This window comes from Zonotrichia leucophrys, unplaced genomic scaffold, assembly GCF_028769735.1.
Source record: "Zonotrichia leucophrys gambelii isolate GWCS_2022_RI unplaced genomic scaffold, RI_Zleu_2.0 Scaffold_105_152488, whole genome shotgun sequence".
In the NCBI taxonomy this organism is placed as follows: Eukaryota; Metazoa; Chordata; class Aves; order Passeriformes; family Passerellidae; genus Zonotrichia; species Zonotrichia leucophrys.
The window spans coordinates 15,009-29,345 of record NW_026992310.1 but is presented as its reverse complement, the minus strand read 5'-3'; the positions used below and the strand labels follow the sequence as shown (position 1 = coordinate 29,345).

At 54.3% G+C, this 14,337-nt stretch overlaps 1 pseudogene; it reads right to left on the bottom strand.

The window, feature by feature from the left end:
- Positions 1 to 12,756, bottom strand: part of LOC135460817 (uncharacterized) — a 72,807-nt pseudogene extending 60,051 nt beyond the window's left edge.
- Between the last annotated feature and the right edge of the window lie 1,581 nt (positions 12,757 to 14,337).

Here is a 14,337-nt window from a genome sequence, read left to right as displayed (position 1 = left end):
CAGAAGCTCTTCCTACACTGGGGACACTCGTAGGACCTCTCCCCACTGTGGATGCACCGGTGCCTGATGAGGGTAAAGTTGTGCTTGAAGCCCTTCCCACAGTCAGGACAGCAGAAGGGCCTCTCCTCTGTGTGAATGCGCTGGTGCAGGAGGAGATCAGAGCTGGTCTGAAACCTTTTCTGACACTGGGGACACACGTAGGGCCTCTCCCCAGTGTGGATGCGTTGGTGGGTGATGAGGGCGGAGCTGCAGCTGAAGCCCTTCCCACATTCCCCACACTTGTAGGGCCATTCCCCAGTGTGGATCATCTGATGGCTGATCAAGTCGGAGCTCCATCTGAAGCTCTTCCCACACTCCAAGCTGTTGCAGAGTGGCTCTCAAGTTCAAACTTCCTTTAGGTCCCTGTTCGGGCAGCCATTTGTTGCAGAATGAGGCCTTTGTCGGGGATGAGCCATTTGTCACTGAGGGGAGACTCAGACACTCAATATGAGTGATAAGCAAGTTCCGTTTATTGAAGAGAGCATCAGACACTTATACAGCGAGCATTAAGCTTATGAATATTCTGTAAGCCAAGCGATCTATTGGTTAAACTATACCATCAACTCTTCCTCATTCCTTTGGGCCTACATTCCCTATTTCCCACATTTCTCTGTCCACTTGTAATCATACCCAGCTAGGCCTAAGGAAAGCAGTCGCGCTTGGAAGGCCCTGGGATCGGGCCGCTGCTGCTCGTGTCGCTGTGGTGCGGTGGGTTAACAGAGCTGCTGCAGGACGCAGCACAGCATTTCGGCAGCAAGAGTCGCGGCCCCACGGCGGGGGCCCCACCACCGCGCTGCGCCCTCTTTGCGCTGTTGCTGCTGCCGCTTCAGGCTGCCAGCAGGGCACGGCGGGCCCCGCCACGGGCTGCCCACCCGCCGCTGAGTTCCGCACACCCAGCCTGGCCAGTGCGCACTGCACCGCGGGCACGGCACCACCCGCCTCGCTCGGGCTCCGTGGCTGTTCGTATTGTTGCTTGCTGAGTGCCAGCCGGCCGCACCAAGTTTTGCGCACCGGAGACACTGCCCATGGCGGCGCCGGCTGAGCCACGCAGCTATGCTTAGAGTCTGTTAAGGTACAGTTTGTTTAGATTGCCAAGTCGAAACTAAGGCCTCTGCCGGCCGCGGGGCGGAGGGAGAAGCGCTCGCGCTGGAAAAGCGCTCTGGTCTTGCGCCGCTTGTGTCGGAGCGGGCGGCCCCACTGTGCTGGGCTTCTTGTTTCGCGAGACGCGCTGTAGGCTGAATCTTTGCGTGTGCCGGACCCAGCGCTGCATCCGCAGCAGTGCGGGTCACTCCCCCCGCGGCGGCTCCGCTCCCCCCGCCGCTGCCTCCGCTACTGCCGCTGCAGCGCAGCATCTCAGGCGAGCCGCCCGCCGTGGCTGCTCCCCATGGCGCAGCGCCCATGCCGAGTTCGGAGCAGCACAGCCCCGCAGGTGCTCCGAGACATGGCTGCTGCCGCCATTGCAGCAGGGTCGCTGGCCCACTGTGCGTATACTTGCAGTGCCAGAACCACAACACACATTTTTGCAAGTCTATATGCAGCAATCTCGGGAATTCTCTTCCCAAGTCGACAGCCTATAGTCCCCGCTTTTCTAAAAAGCATTTAAAAGGAATTATATGACGCTTTTCCCTGTATTACCTTTTAACTTGTCATTCATTCAGTGCGCTGCAGCCTTTCCAGGACATCCGCGGCATTCAGTCAGCTGGACTCTCCTGTGAGGTCACCAGGGCACCGAAGCCTGCCCTTTCGCCTTTTTCCAGGACTCCTCTATAGGGTCGCCTGAAGGCAGGGCCCGCTTTTTGTGCCTCCCAGGCTGCGTCGGGACTGACACCCAAATACTGCACCGACCGTGGCTCGCAGGCCCAAATCTTCTGTAAAGTCCGTAGGGTCTGTAGGGTCTGTAGAGTCCGTAGGGTCTGTTTTGTTGCAGAATGGCTCTCAAGTTCAAACTTCCTTTAGGTCCCTGTTCGGGCAGCCATTTGTTGCAGAATGAGGCCTTTGTCAGGGATGAGCCATTTGTCAGTGAGGGGAGACTCGGACACTCAATATGAGTCATCAGCAAGTTCCGTTTATTGAAGAGAGCATCAGACACTTATACAGCAAGCAATAAGCTTATGAATATTCTGTAAGCCAAACGATCTATTGGTTAAACTGTACCATCAACTCTTCCTCTTTCTTTTGGGCCTAAATTCCCTATTTCTCACGTCTCTCTGTCTACATGTTATCATACCCAGCTAGGCCCAAGGACAAGCTATCTTGCAGGTGCAGGACTTGGAATTAGCCACGGCCTTGTACTTTTCCAGTCTAGTCAGCTAAATTCCCAACACACGGGGACACTGCTGGGGGTCCCTGTCCCCCTGTGCCACCCCCAGGATCCCGGCCCCCTGTCCCCATGTCAGGCTCTGGGGTCGATCTCGTGGAACATCCTCTGGGGGAGGCTGCAGGGCCAGGGGCGGGGGGACCCAGGGGGGACAGGGGACCCCGCTGTGCACAAGCAGGGTTGGACTGCTCTGGGGGGAGCTGTGAGGGGACCGGGGCAGAGTGACCTCCCCTGTGACCTCACACAGCCCCTGTGATGTCACACAGCCCACTTGTGATTTCACGACGCCACCTATGATGTCACAGATCCTCCCTGTGATGTCACCATGTGATGTCAATCAGCTGCTCTGTGATGTCACAGAAGATTCTGTGACGTCACAGAGTCACCATGTGAAGTCACTGTCCTGTGATGCCACTGTCTGTTTTGTGATGTCACAGCCGGCTGTATGATGTTACACAGCTATGCAGTGATGTCACAACTCACTCTGGTGTCACAGAGCCACCTTCTGTGATGGCAGAATCCCCTCTATGGCCTCACACCCTACTCTGTAGTGTCACAACCCACTCTGTGATGTCACAACACCCTCAGCGATGTCACAAAACCTTCTCTTCAATGTCATACTGCTGCTCTGAATTGTCACAGCACACCTTTTGAACTCAAAGCCCATTCTAGGATTTCACCGTCATGCCATGATATCACAGCCTGCCCTGTGATGTCACAGAATCCCCTCTATGATATTGTAGCTGCTCAATGACCTCATACAACAAACTCTGTGATGTCTGTGACCTGGGTCACACCGGTGATGCCGAATTTTGCCCCAAAAGGCGAGAATAACTGCCTAAGAGACTCAAGTAAGTCAGCATAGACAGGAGGTATTTTATTACGACGCGTCGGAGAAATCACAAAAGGGATTTCTAGCTATCTCATGACAGAAGCAAGCTTTTATACAGTCTTGGGTGCAAGGTTACATCATATTCATAAGAGGCGTGGTGTGGGCGGAGCGTGGGCGGAGACATCTATTTTGAGGATTATTCTTGGTGGTCCTTCCGGTCCTTCATCGTGGGCAAGGGTCTTCTGATGAGTCTTCCTCTTTAAACTTTTGAACTCCTATCCTAATATGGTCAATTCCCGGTGTACTTGGCTTGGTTCCCATGGCTTGGCACGGCTCTTAGGGTCAGTTTGACACTGGCACGGCTCTTAGGGTCAGTTTGACATTATTAGCTCTGATCATGCTTAGCTCGACAATTCCCTTATCCCTATCTCTCTTTATTGTTTGCCCTGCTTACCAAACTTCAAACAGAAGGATCCACCAGGATTGCTTCTGGATTAATGAATAACCTATCATACAGCATTATCAATAATTCCAGGATTGCTTCCGGATTAATGAATAACCTACCATACAGCATCATAAGCAATTCCTGAGTGTGGATGGGGGCGAATCCCCTTGTACCTAACATGAGACCACCCGCCGGTGATACGGGATATGGCTCTAGTGTTAGGGGTCGTGTGAGTAGCTAATGGGATGGGAATGGGATAGGACTGCTCAGGGTTGATTCTCAGTCTGTGGCTCTGCCTAAGCATTTTGATAACAAAGTTATGTTCTTGTGCAGTAGTAAAATGCTGATCGGATGGGCAGTTTGGGGCTTCACCGGCCCAACCTGTGACCTCACACAGCCCACTCTGTGCTGTCACACAGCCCCTTGCTGACATCCCAGCTGCTCTGTGCCTCTATGACACAGCCACAGAGGTGCTGCTGTGACACAGCCCCCTCTGGGACATGCCACAGCCCCTGCCAGTGCTGAGCCCCTGTGTGCTCTGTCTGTGCCCTGCTGGTGTCCCTGAGGGGCCCTGGCAGTGCCCCAGCCCTGCTGGGCCATGCACAGGAGCTGCTCCTGGCCAGAGCTGTCTCTCTGCAGCGCTCCCCTTGCCAGGAGCTGCCTCTGGGCCAGGAGCCCAGCCCAGCTCAGCAGCACAGACACAGCACAAGGATTTAATGAGCCTCTGGGGCTTTGGTGTTCTTTGCATCAAACCCAGTCCCTCAGAGCATGCACAAAGAGCTTCTATAAAACTCAAAATCAGATTAAAAGTGCAAACTCTCTTTGACTTTTCATGGGTCCAACAAAGGGACACAACTCACGTCAAAGTGTCCCCAGGTTCCAGGGAGAGCAGAACCCTGCAGGCAGGGATGGCAGCTGGGGACAAGCAAGGCAAAGGTATGTCTGGTGCTGAGCAAAGCTGGATGTGTTTGAGGAATGCCAAGGGCCAAAGCCTGAGCCCCAGCCCCTGGCCAGGAAGATCCTGTCCCTCCCTCCTTGCTCAGAGCTCTTCCTGGGATGGGCAGTGGCATGTGGGGATGTGCAATGGCAAGGGCAGGAGCATGGGGCGGCCCCTGCCAGGCTGCTGAGCAGGGACAAGGAGGCAATGAGGCCCCAGGCCTGCAAGGGTCACTTGTCCCCTCGTGGCCTCAGGCCCAGGCCCAGCAGCCATGGCCAAAGTGCTGCCCAAGTTGGCTCTGGCAGGGCTGTCTTGCAGCTGCCACCCACCCCTGTGCCCTGTGCAGCCCAGGCTGTCCCACGGTGTCCCTGCCCTGTGCCTCTGTCCCTGCAGGCTGTCGGCATCCCCTGACTGCCCCACCTGGCTGGGCCCTTCCTTTGCTGACAGCTCTGCCTCCTGCCTGCCTCTGCTTGCCCACACAGAGCCTGGGGCTGCTCCAGGCTCCTTCTGGGGGATGTGCTGCACCACAGCCCTGCCCTGGGAGAGAAATTTCGCTCTCCTCATGTTGCATCTGGGCCTCTCCAGCTGCCCTTGGTGCCATTATTCCTTTCTCTGGCTTTTTCACACAAAGAAGAAAAGCTCCAGCCTCTCTGAAACCACCCTTCCATCCCTCCAAGGCTATTCCTGTTCTGTCCTGTCTCCACACAACTGAGCACAGAGCCCTCAGCCTCTTCCTGCTGTTTATGTGATGAGGCCTCCAAACCCCATCCTAGGAGATTTTTGTGTCCTCTCCAAGAGTTGTGAAATGGAAAAAAGTGATCAAAGTTATTTTCTCCCAAATCCTGCTATGACAGAAGAAATGTCAATATTTGTAAATTCAATGAGGGTGGATTTACATTTGTTAGGAGAAGTAAATGTTTTACAGTTATGAAAGTGGCAAAAAATGGGAAGTGTTTTTCCAGAGACATGGATTCCCCATCCCAGGAATTGTCCCAGATCAAGACAATTTGTGCAACCTGACCCAGTGAAACCCTCTCATCCCCAGTGACAGAATTCCTGTAGTGTGGGTTCTGTGTTGTGCTGGGTGCCCTCATAACGCTTCTGGCCAGAATGTCTGCTGAGGGCAGCCAGGATGCTGCAGGGGCAATGACGTCACAGCCATCACCATGGCAGCCCTGTGCCCTGGGCCTGGCTCTGCCCTTTCCTCTGGCCCTGCCTTGGCTCTGCTGCCATGAAGAGTTTTGTCATTAATATCTTGTCCCCAAGGTGCTGGGGCAAATGGCTTCCCAGTCAGGCTCCTGGCACAGAAGTGGCTTTTCAGAGCCCAGCCAGGAATGAGCCCTGAGGCAGCAGCTCTGCAGTGGTGCCCACCAGGCCGTGCTGCCAAGGGAGGCTTTTGGCCATGGCCTGCAAGCAGCTGCTGCTGCCAAGGTGCCTTTGATGCCTCAGGTTCTCCCTGGCACAGCTCCCAGCACAGCACTCTGCCCTTGTGCCCGAGCCCGTCCCTGTGCTGGGGCTGGCCTGGGGCTTTTCCTGCACCGGGACCTGCCCTGCTCATGGCACAGGAAAGGCAGTTCCTGCTGGAGAAGGAAGCTCTACCTGCAGTGGGCTCCAACAACTCCAGACAGGCCCTGTTGACTTCAAAACTGCTTCCTAGAGCACTATATTCTAATAATTGTTATAGCTCCTGAACTGTGGAGTAACCAACTGTGCTAGTGATCTTTCCATCTGATCATGATCAGAATAAGCCAGAGACATATTTATATAAATTAATCTGTTATTCTATCATTAATCCTCTGGGACAAATTGGGTTAAAGTTCAATTCCACCAGTTCAACCTTTTAAACATTTGACAAAGTCTTTGGCCGGGATTGGATCCAGCCACTCCCAGTCTCCTCTCTTAGAAGGAATTTTAGAAGTCTACGGGCCCTGCAGGGGTTTGAGGAACCATGTTGGCTACGGGGTGTCATTTCTTCACCGCATGACTCATCAGAAGTTTCTCCAGTAAAGAAATCAAGCTTTTGCCTGAAGCTCCCTCTGTGCCCATGACAGGAACCCCTGTGAGTGTCTGGGACATCCCAGCTCTTTGGCAGCCTGGGGACACCTGGGATGTCAACGTGGAGCCCCAGTGAGTGCCTGTGACAGATCGGTACCTTTGCAGCCCAAGGTGCCCTGGGATGTCACCATGGAATGGCTGTGACTGCCTCTGACCACACGGCTCTTTACCATCCCAGAAAGCCCTGGGAGGTGTCCATGCGGCCCCTGCCTGTGCCTGTGACATTCCAGCTCTGGAACAGCCTGGAGACTCTTGGAAAGTCCCCATGGAACCCCTCTGAGGGCCTGTGACAAATCTGATCCTTAGCAGGCAACCATCACCAGGACCCTGTTGCTATGGTCAGTTTCCATGGCAACCATCACAACCCCTGTTGCTATGGTCAGTTTCCATGGCAACCATCACTAGCCCCTGTTGCTATGCTCAGTCCCTTGGCAGCTCCATGGAGACCCCATGCCAGGGGTGGTTGCCAGGGAAACCAGCTCAGGCCTGCAGCCACAGCCCGTTGCCATGGCAACCATTGCCAGTCTCATCCCCAGCCTCTTGGGATCCCAGAACCACAGAACTGGCTGAGCTGGGAGGGACCCATCAGGATCCTCCAGTCCAACTGCTGGCCCTGCACAGGACACCCCAACAATGCCAGCCTGGGCCTGGCAGCGCTGTCCAAATGCTGCTGCAGCTCAGAGAGCCCTGGAGCTGGGACCCTTCCCTGGGAACCTGGGCAGGGCCCCAGCAGCATCTGGGCAAAAACCTTTTCCTGACATCCAACCTGAGACTGCCCCAACTCAGCTGCAGCCGTTCCCTCCAATCCTGTCCCTGGGCACCAGGGGGAAGAGGTTCCCACAGTCCCAGCCAGGGACCTGCTCCCTAGGCTGTTGCCATGGCCACCAGGGCTGGCACCAGCTGGGATGCTCGGTTTCCACGGGTCAGGGTTCAGGAATGGGATTCCCCAATTTCCAGCTCCTGCTAAAACCGCGCTGCCCTCACTGCCCTCCCACCTCCCCTGGAAAGCACAAAAGGCAAAGATCCTCGGCTGGGATAAGAACAATTTACTGGGAACAGCAACGAGATAAGGAACAAACAGAAACAGAAATAATATTGATAACAGAAGGGATAAGAAAAACTGTTTACAGGGAAGACTAATACATCAACAACAGGCTCTTCCTGGCCATGCATTTCCCCTGCCTGGAAAGGACACCCTTGACCTCAGAGGGAAGTAGGAGAGTCCCTTTCCTGCCCCTAACAATGACCTGAGGTGGGAGTAAATGTAATGACAAAGCCATGGCCAGACCCTCATGTTCTTCCATCCCACATCATGTCTTTGGCAAGGGCAGGAAAAGGGACAGGTGTCTTCCCAGATGGATCAGAGGGAAAAACGGATGACCAGGGCTCTTCCTAATGTGGGCCCTCCAATGGGGGATGAAGCTGGAGTGGTGCATGAAGCTGTTCCTGCGTTTGTGGCATTTGCAGGGCTTCCCTTACTGATGGCTCCGGTGGTGTCTGGTCAAGTGAGAGCTCTGGGTGAAGCTCTTCCCACACTGGAAACACTCGAAGGGCCTCTCCCCGGTGTGGATGCGTTGGTGGGTGATGAGGGTGGAGTTGTGCTTGAAGCCCATCCCACATTCAGGGCAGTGAAAAGGCATGTCATCTGTGTGAATCCGCTCATGCAGATGGAGATTTGAGCTGGTCTGAAACCTCTTCCCACATGTGGGGCACTCGTAGGGCCTCTCCCCGGTGTGGATGCATTTGTGGGTCACAAGGGTGGATCTGCGGCTGAAGCCCTTCCCACACTCCCCACTTTTAGGACCATTCCCCAGTGTGGATCATCTGGTGGCTGATCAGGGTGCTGCTCTGCCTGAAGCTCTTCCCACACTCCAAGCATTTGTGGGGCTTCTCCCCATCATGAAGCTGCTCACGGGCCACCAGCTCGGAACTCTGGCTGAAGCTCTGTCCACCTTCCTGGCTCAGGGTGAGTCTTTTCTCCTCAGAGCACACTGGGCTGGGTTTGGAGCCCCTCCTCATGTGGGATGTCTGAGGTTTTTCTTCCCTGTTGGATTCCTGTGCACTAGAATCACTCAAAACGGCCTCTTTCACAAGGTTCTGCCATGCAGATTTTTCCTCCCTGGTCTCCATCCTCAGCTCCTTCCCTGGGGAAGGAAGGAAGGACAAGGAAAGGATGGGATTTGCCTCCGTGCCACAGGGAAGGGGAAGGAGATCCCACCAGTGCATCCCCAGAAGGACGGGGTTGGCAGCGGGATTGCCCTGCAGCTGGGGGGCGTGCTGGGCTGGGAGATGGAGCAGGAGAGAGGGGGAAATAGGAACTGACTTCCTCCTCACCTGCCTGGGTATCCCAGGGATCCTACCTCTTCCTCGCAGCCTCCTCCTCCATCCAGTCAAGATCTGGGAATGGGAAATCCTGTTCTGGGAAGAAAACAAAGGGTGCGCACGTTGTCTTTTGTACTGGTTTGAAGGTAAACCTGGGGGAGAGTCTATGTCAGAATTACAATTTAATAGGAAAGTGAAGACCAAGGCAATGATACAGAAACCCTGCCTTAAACTGGCAGAGTCGGGATATAACCTGACACCCTGTTGGTCAGGGTGGTGGCTACAGTCCCATTAAATGGTGGCTGCAGTCCTCTTGGAGTGATGGAGGTCATTCTGTCAGAGCAGTGATCCTGCAGAAAGGTTTGGTCTTCCTCTGAAGGTCCAGTGGTGGTTCTGGAGCTCATGTCCTCTGGGAATCCAGTAGGCAAGTTGCTCCTGGTTGTAGCAAGGCTCAGCTTATATCCAGGTAGGAATGCTTAGATCCTCCCCCTGGGCGGAGCATCCCACAATGGGATGATGGAATTTGATCAGTCCTGCAGTGACACTCAATGGCCCATTCACAGAAGATATCTCCCCTGGAGGGTGTTATCAGGGCTGAGTCATGGAAGAGATAAAGAACACTGCCTCACCTGTTTATAGCAGTTGATGAAGATGGGGATTGAAAATCTGCGTTTGGTTACATCTTGCATGGCAACCTGAAACAGTGGGGTAATCCCTGCTCAGGGGGTGAACACCACCCCCCTTACCCAAACTGGCTCAGGTGTAAAACCCCCACCCTGGGAAGGCCACACACACAGGGGACAATGTCACACTTGCCCTGCTCCAGGGGAGGTCTCTGTCGCTGTCACTCCCTTAGTCTCTCCCCTTTTCTATTTCTTTCACTCTTTCTCTCGACCTCACATTTACTGTTCAATAATGTACACTTTGGATGTGGCCTCATTAGCACCTTAATTGGGCAGAGGAATCTCTATAACAATTTGAGCAACCAGATTGCGACATTATTTTGGCACAGTGAATTCAGGACACTTGTCTGACTCCAAGTGCCTTTGACAAGAGCATGGTTCCCTTCTCTGAGGAGGTTGTGGTTTTTTCTGGAAGAACACTTGGAAACTTGGGCACAGTCCCTCCTTCTTCCTGGGGAACTTATGGGAGAAATGATGAGGAAAATGGCTGTTGTGAGTGGCCAGTGAAAAAGAAAATATTTTCTTGTCCTTCCTTGAAAAGTTTGTTAAAATCACTGGAGGAAAGAGAGAAAATGTTACCAGCGAGACTGACAAGGTTCATTCACTCCAAGGTGAAGAACATAAGGGGCTGCTGAAAGTCCCACAAGACACCCAGCTCAAGTAGATAAATTCCCAAATAACTCCAGAATTCACAGGCTTGGGGGCTTTATCAAATTTGAGAATCATTATTCTCTTCATTCCTGTCACCTTTTTGACAGCTACACTGAGTTTCTCCTTCCTTTTAATAATATTTGTATTGGGCCAAATTTGCGCTTTGCTTTTATTGGAACCTGCCAGCAGCTGAGCTGTAGCTATGCAGGAACCAATGTAACTTGGAATTGCAACAGAATTGCTTCTATTGTCAGTTTATTCATGTTTGGGATTTGTGTTTTCATCACATGTGACTTATGGGAAATCAAATATTCGTCAAGGTATTTTATGCAGGATAAAGTTTTATTTCCGCCAAGTTTATTTGGTCCAGTGCCCAGAGGATGCTCAAGGGGTCTCTGTGCCTCTCACCCTGGGGATGCTTGGAGGGGCTGGGGCTCTCTGACTTTCTCACACCTGGGGAGGACGGGGGGCTCTGGTGTGACCCCACCCAAACATCATTGGGGTCAGAGGGACAGAGACACCCCAAACCCCCAGAAGGGCTGAACCTGGGATTTGGTTTGGGGCTGAGGATTTAGGAAGGGGCTGGAATTGGGGCTGGGCTTGGAGTTGGGGCTGAGATTTGGATTAGAGCTGGGATTGAGGTTAAGGCGAGACATGGGATTGGCTTTAGGGCTGGGGTTGAGATTGGGTCTGGGGATAGATTAGTTTGGGACTGGGATGAGAATAGTGAGAACAGAACTGTGAGTGTGTCCAAACATGGAGTGAGATTGAGACCAGGGTCAGGGTCAGGTTTGGGACTGAGCTCACCCAGAGCGGGACAGAGGGGATGTCGCTGCAGGATGTCCCTGGCAACCTCCCAGCCCTCCTCAGGCACCTCCAAACATGGGGGGCAGCTGGGTGCCCCAAGATCCAGGTGCTACCACACTGCCCTTCCATACCAGGCGAGCATTCCCTGAGGGCAGCCCTGACTGTGACCCTTGGGGCTCTGGGATCAGCCCTCATATCCCTGTGGGAGAAGCTGCAGACAGGATGAGAGATTTTCCCCCCTCTTTCCAGAGGAAGGGTGAAGCCCAGCTGCCCTTTTCTTCTGGTGCCTCCTCCTCTCCTCAGCTGAGGATGTCAAACTCCCCAGGAGCAGGAAAATCCCCATTCCCTCTTTCCTTGTGGCTGCAGCCTGGAACATCCACCCAGAGTTAAGGACTTTTTGACAGCCCTGCTGAATGACACTGGCAAGAGGTTTGTGAGAAGGGGAAGAAATTGTATTTTGATAGTAACTAAAAGATGCAAAATTATTCCTTTCTGTTATATTCCTTTTCAGTCAGTTCTGGTCTGTTTTCAGGGTGCCACCTTCTCAGCTGATTGTGTTTGTGCCCTCCTTTCTCTCCTGCCTCTCTTCCCCTGCTCTGTTTCTCTCTCGGGGTCTCCCTTGACCCAGGGCAGCTCACACCAAAGACCGTGCCCGGATTTAATTTCCAAATCAGGAGCTACAGCAGCCATGGGTGAAGTTAGGAAGGCTGGCAGTGAAATGCCACTGTAAGATCTTGCTCCACTTGGGTTTTGGCTCCTTCTTGACAGCTTTGCCCTCAAGGGCAGGAACATCTTTTCATAGCTGAGAACTGGAATTCCAGACCCTGGCAGTGTGTGCCGTGGATCCCAGAGGGGCATTCCCGAGGCTCCCAGGGTGCTGCTCCTGCCGTGCCTCCCAAGGAGCTTCTCTCCCAAGGGGAGAAGATCCAGCAGCTCTGTGGGCTCCCAGAGCACACAGCAAAGGTGGCTTTGATGGACATTTTCCACCACCTTCCCCTCTGGAAGCAGAGGGAGGGAGGAAATAGAAGCGAGTCCTGGAAGGACTGGGGTGGGAAGGGACCCTGCCCATGGATTACGACCCCGCGAGGGAGAGACGCCTCTGCCCCAGTGAAGGAGCGAATGAGGGCGTGGGAACGCAACCGACGATTATTGAACGTGGACTGAACGGAACAAGAAATGGGGAGGAGAAAGGGAGAGAAAGAAATCGGGAAGAGGACTCACAGAACAGAAAGAAACTGAAAAAGGCTCCCGCCTGGACTCCGCAGCTCCCAGGGACACCGGCAGGGCGAAGCGCCTTTCACATATCCAGCCAATCAGAAGAGGCGCTAACCAATTTCCAGCCAACCAGAGCTTTTCCCGCTGATGACTCACCGGTTGCCAGGCGGGCCCGCAGAGCCCGGCGGCCCCGGAGCGGAATTTGGGGCTCGGGCCGGGGGGACGAATCCTCCCCGGGGGGGTCCCCGAGCGCCTGCCCAGCCCTGGGGCCGATCGGGGGCTCCCCCACCCAGCAGCCGGTGCTGCGGGGCCGCGGGGCAGAGCGGTGGGAAAGGGGGGTCCGGGCTGGGAGCGGAGGAAGTGCGGGAGGAAGAGATGGAGCGGGAGCGGGAGAATCGCGGCGCTCGCAGCGCCCGCACGCCGAGCCTGCAGCACCCCCTGCCCCGGGAGCATCGCCCCCAGCCCCGAGCCGCAGGGGAGGGCGGAGGCCGTGCTCGCCCCGGCTCCAGCCAGGGGTCTCCGGGAGGATTTTTTGGAGAGTGTTCGGAGCGGGCAGATCCCGGACTCGAGCCCCGGATATCTCCAGGTTCCCTAAGAGGAGCTTTTTCGGGGGGAGAGGAGCCGCGATCGCCCCTCGGGAGGGTCCCGGGGGGTCCACGTGGGGATGGCCCGGTACCGACGGGGCGGGACATTGGTTTTGGGGATCCCCGTGAGAGCCGGGGCTGTGGAACGGGGGACCCCCGGGGCGGGGAGAGGGGAAGGGGCGATACCGGAGCTGGGGGACCCCCGGCAGCCCAGAGATGAGGTGGGGACGGGACCCCCTGACCCTGACTGGGGTGTCCTGGGGTGACTAAATGATGCTCGTACCCCCATCGGTCTGTTTAGCCCAGAAATGATTTCTGCACATTTAAGGCTGGTTCTGAGAGCGAAGCGAAGGAGGAAGAAGCTGCAGTTTGTTTTCAGAAACTGCACTCACTTCTCCACATTCCAGCTGCTGGATGGACAGACAGCAGGATAGAGCTCTCCTTTGCTTTTAAACAGTTTTTAGGTCTCTGAGGCAGAGCAGTTCCCTGGACTTTGATTTTTCTTTTTCTTTGGAGCTGTTTAAACCTGCTCTGGACTGAACAACCAGAATACCACCAGCAGCTCCCACCTGAGGCCCACCGGGAGGAGCCTGGGCCGAGGCATTTCCAGCGCTGGACGGACTGATAAGAGATTGATAATAGACTGATAAGAGACTGATAAGCCACTGATAAGGCACTGATAATACGCTGAGTGCCCGAAGCTACAACCCAAGGAGGGACTTTTGGAGTTTGTCATCTATTTTGGAGCAGCAGGAGGTTTTATTGCTTAATATTGTTCAAATTTTGGCTGGTGAATGATTTGCCCGTAAAATAAAGTTTTTTTAGACTTTTCTCCCCGGAAATATTTTCCCAAATTGGCTGGGGGTGAGGCTGCTGAATCGGCATTCTAGAGGAAACTCCTTTTGGAGGGTTTCAACCAAATTTGCCCTTAACCAGGACAGGGTGGTGGAAAGAAGGGGAAACCTCAAGTTGCTGGATTTAGGGGAGGCTGGAGAGGGGGGCCTTGGGACCCCAGAACCTCCCAGAATCCAAAAGCAGGACCCTGGAGAAGAGGGATGCCCAGGACACATGGGATCCCCACCATCCCTGAGATGGGGCACCAACCATAACCCAAGAGGCATGAGACTGGAAATAGGAAACTCCTGGTGGCTTTTTTTTTATTCACTCTTGATTTTTGGACATCAGGTGACTTCTAGAAATGGACATGGGTTGGAGGAGTCCGCAACCCAAGGCATTCACACCTTGTTTTTCTCCAAACCAGGATTTTCCCCAAACCTTCCCACCGTGACATCCCCCCTGTCCCACTCTGGGTGAGCTCAATCCCAAACCTGACCCTGATCCTGGTCTCAGTCTCACTCCATGTTTAGACACACTCACAGTTCTGTATTTAATCTCATCCCAGTCCCAAACTCATCTATCCCAACCCCAGCCCTAAAGCCAATCCCATGTC